Below are 8,702 nucleotides of genomic sequence, written 5' to 3'. Positions count from 1 at the left end.
CCCTCATTGTCTTTTCCTGAAACCTAAATAGAAAGAAGTATAAAATCACTTATTTCTAAAGAAAGCATCAGATATTGAAGGGGTAAGTGGGAAGGTAAGGGAAGGCTCCCCTAAGATCTTACCAAGGACGAAGCAGCCTACCCTGTGTGTTGAGACTGCTTCTGCCAGGAGAGAAAGAAGGGTGGTTGTGGTAGGTAATTGTCCTCTCACAGGAATGGAGGGCCCCATTTGCAGACTGCACCTGAGCCATCAGGAAGTGTACTGCCTTCCTGGAGTCCGGGTCAGGGACATAACTGGACACTCCCAAAGCTGCTTCACTCCACTGATTAATTCCCATTACTCATAGTTCATGTGGACAGTGATGAAATTGCAAATCATCTTGGGTGAGATCACACTGCATGTGTATGGCATCCAGGGAATCAGGTCCAGCCAGCACATGTTCATGAAGGCAGGTGATGCTTGACCAGCCTCATCTCCTACTACGACCATGTGACCAGATTGGTAGATGAGGGAAATGTTGATGTAGTCTCCCTAGACTTCAGAATCACACAGAATCACAAGGTTGGAAATGACCTGCAAGATCATCCAGTCCAACCACCCTCCCATTCCTATCAGTGCCACAAGCTACTAAACCATCTCTCGTAGCTCCTCATCCAGGCGCCTCTTGAACACTGCCAGGGATGGCGACTCCACCACCTCCCTGGGCAGCCATTCCAGTGCCTGACCACCCTCTGAGAGAAAAAGTTTCTCCTAATATCCAACCTAAACCTCCTCTGGTATAACTTCTTGACATTTCCTCGGGTCCTACTATTTGCCTGGGAGAAGAGGCCAGACCCATTTGCACCACAACCTCCCTCAGGAAGTTATAGAGAGCAATGTCTCGCTCCAATTTATAGGAGGGAGAGGAGGTTCTTTTATTATCTATATACCCGGCGTGAGATTAAGAAGCAACGGTTCAAATGTTGGTCCAACCAGTTTATTACAAATATTAATCAGGGGAAATGGGGAAGGGGAGGACAGGCACTATTATGAATTAGGGTAATAGGGGAAGGGAAGGAGGGCGATAGAAAAGATAGAAAAGAAGAAGCAAGGAGTCTTTATAGGCAGCAAGAGGGAGATAGTCACCACCATGGATCCAGCGTGGTTCGTAGTTCAGTCTTTGATCCTCAGTAGTGGTGGGTCGTCGGGCATTGTTGTTCTGTTGACAACGATGACGGTGAGAAAGACGACCACGGCGATAATGGCTCCTTTTCAATGCTTTCAAAGTGGTGAAGTCAGCTATCTTTGGAGTGACAGCTCAAATCCAAAGTGGTCGAGTCAGCTCTCCTTTGAGTGGCAGCTTCTGGCTCTGGGATCTCAGCAGAAACTCCTTTGTTCCCATCTTCCGGGCCTTGCCAGCAGATAAGAGGGAGCAGGGGTACCCATCTGCATCCTGTTTCTCACAGGACACGATGGTATCGTTCCCCAATTTTCCCACACCTAGCTGGAGCTGTTTTGTCACAGGCCAGATCTTCCGCCAGTAAACACTCCTGAGCGCTCTCATCCGCTCTTGTATAGAGCAAGCAGTTCTGGGGGAAGGGGCTTTCAAATGTTCCCAAAGCGATATCCATTGTCACACGGTTAGCACCCATTAGTTGCCTCCTCAACAAATCACTCAGAGTCTTATCACAAGAAATACCTCAGGAAGCAAGCTTTGAGCCCAAAAAAACAAAGAAGGATTCTCACAAGCAATGAGCAAAGACTTTGCTCTTCAGCAAAGACTTTGACACTGTCTTCCTCAGTATTCTCCAGTATTCAAATGGCTGCCCATGGCCTAGACAGGTATACTTTTTTCTGGATAAAAAAACTGGTAAGAGGGCATACCCAGCAAGTAGCAGTTAATGGACGTAAGTCTAACTTGTGACCTGTTGGAAGCAGTGTACCCCAGGGGTCAGCACTGGGGCCCATCTTGTTTAATATTTTTATTGATGACCTAGATGAGGGGATTGAGTGCACTGTCAGTAAGTTTGCAGATGACACCAAGTCGAGAGGTAGTGTGGATCTGCCTGAGGGTAGGGAGGCCCTTCAGAAGAATTTGAAGGAATCAGGAGGCTGAATTGCTGGTCTGAGGCAAAGGGGATGAGGTTCAGCAAGGCCAAGGGCTCAGTCCTGCACTTTGGCCACAATAATCCCATGCAACGCTTGGGGCTTGGAGATGAGTGGCTGGATGACTGAAGAGGAAAGGGACCTGGGGGTATTTGTTGATGCTCAGCTGAACATGAGCCAGCAGTGTGCCCACGTGGCCAAGAAGGTCAGTGCCATACTGGCCTGCATTAGAAACAGTGTTGACATCAGGAAGTGATCATCCCCCTGTACTCAGCACTAGTGAGGCCATACCTTTAGTATTGTGTTCAATTTTGGGTCCCTCACTAGAAGAAAGACATGAAGGAATGTGTCCAGAGAAGGGCAATGAAGCTGCGGAGGGGTCTGGAGCACAGGTTTTATGAGGAGCAGCTGAGGGAGCTGGGATTTAGTCTGGAGAAGAAAGACCTCATCACACTCTACAACTTGCTGAAGGGAGGTTGTGATAAGGAGGGGTTTGGCCTCTTCTCATAGCAACAAATAAGACCGAAGGAAATGGCCTCATGTTGTGCCAGGGAAGACTTAGATATAAGGAGAAACCTTTTCTCTCCAAGAGTGGTCAGGCACTGGAATCGCCTGGAATCAATATTCAAGAGGCATCTGGATGAGGTGCTACAAGATATAATTTAGTTGCTTAGTGGGTAGTAATGGTGATAGGAGGACAGTTGAACTAGATGATGATGTCGATCCTTTCTAACCTTGTGGTTCTATGAGTTTATGATACACAGCTGAAGACACCTATTTCAGAGTATATTGTATATCAATGACTACATGACAGATTCATGTTCAAAGTCAAATATCTCCAAAGCAGACATGTCTCTACCACCTTCTCTTTGTCTCAGATTTCTTTCTGTTCTCAAATTTTATCCCCTAGATTTCCTATACATCAAATATAATGGAAGGAAAGCATACAGATTGAAGTATAAACTCTCCTGCTCTGGTTTTAGCTCATGCCCGGCAATGATAGGACCTGCTTTGGAGGACAGTATAGGCTCAGTGCTATTCCAGGTATGTAATGTATATGGCATTATGCTGGTTTGGATGAAAGAAGTTTGATTACTCTGTGACTCTATTATGTACTATTTTTAGGAGTAAAAGATTGGAAGGGTGTAAAATACACACTTTGGTTTTAACCCTTATCCAATCTTGGAATTAATTAGTTGGTTTTATACAGACACAGCAAACTAATATATAGGCAATGTGAACAAACAAGAGACCTGAAAACAAATCTGAGAACTACAGGACAGCATAGATTAGTCACAAAAGAATATCTGTGTTTAGAACAGTATTTACTGAACTCATAAGATCCATTCAGACAAGCTGTAGTGATAGTAAAAGGGCTGTAAGGCTGATAAATGAATGCTTTGAAGAGCATATTGATAGTTTAATATTTTTTCGAGTGTTGGATATTTTCTATGAACCATTAAACAACATTGTGAGTTATACCAGAATGGAAACCTTACTGGGATTTGGGCAGTAGTCTCTGCAACAAAGATAATTCCAAACACTTGGAAGTATTTGTCAGAAAGACTGGTGAGGTATTGGAATAGGCTACCTGGAGAGGTGATGGAATCACTGTCACTGGAGGTTTCCAAGAAAGGTGTAGATGTTACACAGAGTGACATGGTCTAGTGCTATGGTGGTGATGGGTTACTCTTTGATCTAGGTTGTGTTGGTCTTCCCAACTTAAATGATTTTATGATTTTGTGAAACAAATGAAAAACACTGATTCTTCTCTTTTTTTTTTAGACCTTTTATGTAAATAATTCAGTGATCATTTTAATGAAACACAAATTGCAAACTTTCAAATCCTCTACTGAATTTTCAAAACAGTATGTCTGTATCATCACATATGGAAAAAGTGCAAAAAAGAAAGATACCGAGAAAAAGAGAAGGAACAGGAACAGGAAGGAACAGGAAAGATATCAGTGAGACAGAAAACTAGAAATGTTTTCTCCACATTTGTAAGTAAAAATTAAAGAAAGCAAATTGTTTTTCTGTTAGGAACAATGATATATTTGTACATACTATGAAAAGCAAGAAAAAAAATATGTCTCTATTAATCTGACAGCACAATGCATATTCTGTATTTCATTACAGAAGATGGCTGTCCAATTAAGTAGGTATTGCACATTATTTCAATCAAAATAAAGATATAAAGCTCAATTATGATTTATGTCTGAAAAAATAGGTAGACAATATGTAAAACAAAAAATTTTGAAATATAGCACAAAGTTTAATAAGCCCCCACTATAAGTCATGTTTTGGAAACAAGAGCTGATTGCTAATAATGATATTGTAATCAGTGGAAGTATTTGTCAGGAGAAATAATAAGTGTGTTTACATTAGCCCTTTTTAATTACACTGTTAGCACAATGGGATTTATTTTATAGCAGCCAAATAAAGTTTATTGGATAAAGTACTGAAAGCTTTCATAATACAGATTTCTAGTTGAACAGTGTACTTATTAACTGTTTCAGATCAGAGAACCGTATTTAAATTCTAGTGTTTTCTGCTACTTAATTTCAGAGATATTTTGTAGGCTTTTATCCTTTATGTCTTTTGCATTATGCCTTACCTCTTTCTATTACATTTTTTTCTTTCTTCAGGAATTAGTACGTGAAATTTGAGGAGTAAACCAAAATTTTATGAATTTTCTTTTGTTTTACAAAATAAAAGAAAAGCTCTTAAATTCTGTGTAAATAATAGAAGCTTAGATTATCTTACTGCTTTTGCTGATATTACCCGTGTTGGTAAAATGTAGGTGAGAAACAATCTGCATCTGCTGTGCAAAGCCTGGGTTTCTAGATATGCATGGCTACTTTAATCAATGCGATGAAGACAAAATCTGCAGTGCTGACACACCATTGGAACTCTCATATATAGCCCAAACAACAGCTGCAAAAGTTCAGGCTCACAATACTGGATTGTAAATGAAGGGATTTTTTTTTGTTGTTGTTTTTTAATACCAGAAATATATAGGACTTTAGAGGATATCTTAAAAATAATAATAAAAAATGCTATTCATGTATTTCCAGTGTCACTAGGCTCCCATGTAACTTAAGAATGAAAACAAGAAACATTTGGTATAGATGTTGAGAGTTGAAGGAAAATAACTTTTTTTTTTTTTTTTTAAATATCAGCCTTGTGTCTGCAACAGAAAATGAGGCACACACTGTTCTTTACTAGCCACTGTCTTTTTAAACGAGCTGTTATATATTGGTGAAGAACTGCTTCATTACTAACTCCCATTTTGCTCTTTCAGACAAAAGGTTTTTAATTCACCTATCCTCAAGTTAAGTAATTTGAACTTTACACAAATTGTAGAAAATGACTCAGAAGACTTAAGAGAATGTCCTTGTCCATCATACCGGTGATATAATAAGAGTTTAAGATAATGTCAATGAGACAGAAAGAAGGTGGCATTTTCTGTGAATAATTCTGTCCTTCACATTGCTGAATATACCTCTACTTCTTTGCTTCTGTCCTTGTTCATGTACTGCACTTTTCACCTATGAACTAGGTTCATTTTAAGCAACTGCTACATTATTTCTTGCTTGCCAAAATTATCTTGTGTGACAACTCTCACATAGACAAAAAGTCTTATCAAAAATCTACAAGAGGTATAAGGAAAATATTTTGCATCAAGGTTCTTTTATTTTGGTCTTTTTTTTTTTTTTTTTTTTTTTTTTTTTAATACTGCTTTTACATATCTGCCAGTGACTTTCTGTTCTCAGTGGAATTTGCTGTGAAATTGCATTTTCTTAGCAACACTAACAATTAATTTACTCATACATTAATAAAATGAAATTCCAAATGCCAGATTTCAATCTGATGGACCTGCAAAATCTATGCAAAATCTATCTATGCCTTTAGGTGGTATAAAGGCCAAACTTTAAACGCACCCACTTAAAAATCAAATCCATTTCTTACTTATGTTTTCATTATTGTGGCCAAATTACGTTTCTTGTTTCAGGGATATATGAAGGATTTTTTTTTTTCTTATATATATATACATACATATGTATTTATTTTGTGTTGTGGTTTTGCTATGTAAAACAAGGGACATTTTCTTCCAGGAATCCAACAAAAGGCTGAGAAATATCAACAAGTTCCAGCTGCTGTTGCAGTTTTCTGCAGTTTAGTGGTTTTCTGGGCTTCATGCTACATTAGACCTATGGTAGACACCTCAAAAAATTCTTTTTGCAGAAGTTGAATGGCAAGCAGAGTTAGCAACTGAAACTTTTTTGTTTTAGTCAGGTCACAAAACATTTGAAATCCCCAGACATTTTGGACAATGTAAGACATTGTGTTTCCATCAGTCTTTCTTCAGTGTATTTCTTCTGTGCTATTGTTACCATAGAGACAGGAGGAAAACAGCACATTGGGTATTAACATAAAGGAACTGCTGTTTTCTTCTCAGGTAAACTAATGTATTACTTATCCCTTTTCTTCACCTATAGTTTCAGTCCTCCAGTCTCCCCCTTCACTCATTCTTCTGGTTTATCCATGTGTTTTCAGTAGGAAGAACATAAGCACTGAAGTTTCTCTTCCTTCTTGTGCTGCATTTACCTTCAACTCCTTGAACCCAAACAAGTGAGAGTGAGAGTGCCTTGAGCCATTTGTCTAAGTAATGACAAGAAAATGGAAAAAGAAAAGGAAAGGGAAACGTGAAAGAGAAAGAGAAACTGAAATGGGGAAGAAAAAGAAGGATGGAAATGAAAGAAAGAACAAAAGAGCAACAGAATGAAAGATCTTGCATATGCAATTTTAAGGGCATTTTTTAAAGGAGGAAATACAAATTCAAACAGAGAAATAATCTCACATATTAGTTACATTATTTTACTGTTGGAACACAAGTCAAACTCTAGGGATTTCAGTGCATTGCTCATGCAGGTTTGACTTGCAATTCTGTTGTTCTGTGATTCTATTCAAATTCAGAAGGTTTGTTTTGGCTTTATGGGCAAGTGTTTATTAAATACCAAGCCTGCCTATTTTTTTCAAAAAGATATCTTTCGCTAGTTAATTGTTCTTGCAGTAAAAATAAAATAATCATATTATATTTCTCTTGGCAAGAACATATGCTAAAATTATATAAGTATATTTATTTTATATTTTATATATATATATATACATATATATAAATGTGACTTCAGAAGAAAAGCTGGTTTCTGAGAAAGAGAAACTGCTATGCTTCAGATTTGGCTATATACTATATTTTTGCTTCCATTCAGTCTATTTATGCCATCCTAAAATAGCAACAAAACGATTACCGTATTTCGTCTTCTATGACCTTGTAAATTTCTCACTTTTCTCACTTGTAATCTTCTCACTTTTCTGCAGTCAAGCATTGACAATGTATTCTATTACTTCACTTTTATAGAAGACTGACACAGGAAAGTATTTCACCTTTTCTATTTCCTGATATTCTGAAAGATTTCAGTAACATTCAAGTCTAAAATTCTTTCTTTCATCTGTAAACACGTTCTTACCTATGATTCTGTATATCCTATGAGAATGCTGATATCATAGTTTTAGAAATGCTACATAAATACAGTATGAATCAAAGATTAACCTCAATATCTACTCACTGGCACCTTGCCATTAGTGAGGATAATAGCAGGGAGGTTGTCCTATATCAAAATTTAGTTCTGATACCAATTTTGCATTAGTAAACTAATATGAAATAATTCTAGTGTTAGCATAGATCTTCTAGCAAGAACTTCATATGCATTCATAAATTCTGGAATGTGTATCTTCAGTATGATATTTGCACTATAGTTCACATTATGCATGACTTTCTTATGAAAAATCCAGCTGTCCCAATCGCACATGCCTTAAACAACAATATCATAACAAGCAATATGCTTTGCCTATTGTCACATTGTCACATGTTATTTTTCACATTCCCATTTCATTTTATCCTCTCCTCACATACACCTTTCAAATAGAAATAGTTTATTGTAATCTATTACCCCATGCCTGCCTCTTCAGTCCTGCATTCCTTCTCTCATCCAGTGAGTTCTGTTCATATTCTGTTTCCACATCCTAATTATTTTTGTTTCCAATTTTCCATCGTTGCTGCTCTATCATCCAGTCTTCTCTGTTGATCTACTCACCTCTGTCCCCTTTTTCAACTTCTTTCTTCTTTTAACCCATAGCCATCTTGGTTATATTATTAAAGTCTGAAAAAGAGTTATCAAGAACAAAATGACAAAAATCAAGTTCCTGTACTTTTTGAATGTTATTAAGTGTAAAATATAATGTACAGTTTCATCTTCCATCTGCGGTTTGAAAATAATAATGTAGTGAATGTCTCGCTCCAATTTATAGGAGGGAGAGGAGGTTCTTTTATTATCTATATACCCGGTGTGAGATTAAGAAGCAACGGTTCAAATGTTGGTCCGACCAGTTTATTACAAATCTTAATCAGGGGAAATGGGGAAGGGGAGGACAGGCACTATTATGAATTAGGGTAATGGGGGAAGGGAAGGAGGGCGATAGAAAAGATAGGAAAGAAGAAGCAAGGAGTCTTTATAGGCACCAAGAGGGAGATAGTCACCACCATGGATCCAGCGAGG

This window comes from Lagopus muta, chromosome Z, assembly GCF_023343835.1.
Source record: "Lagopus muta isolate bLagMut1 chromosome Z, bLagMut1 primary, whole genome shotgun sequence".
In the NCBI taxonomy this organism is placed as follows: Eukaryota; Metazoa; Chordata; class Aves; order Galliformes; family Phasianidae; genus Lagopus; species Lagopus muta.
This window is presented reverse-complemented; position numbering follows the sequence as displayed.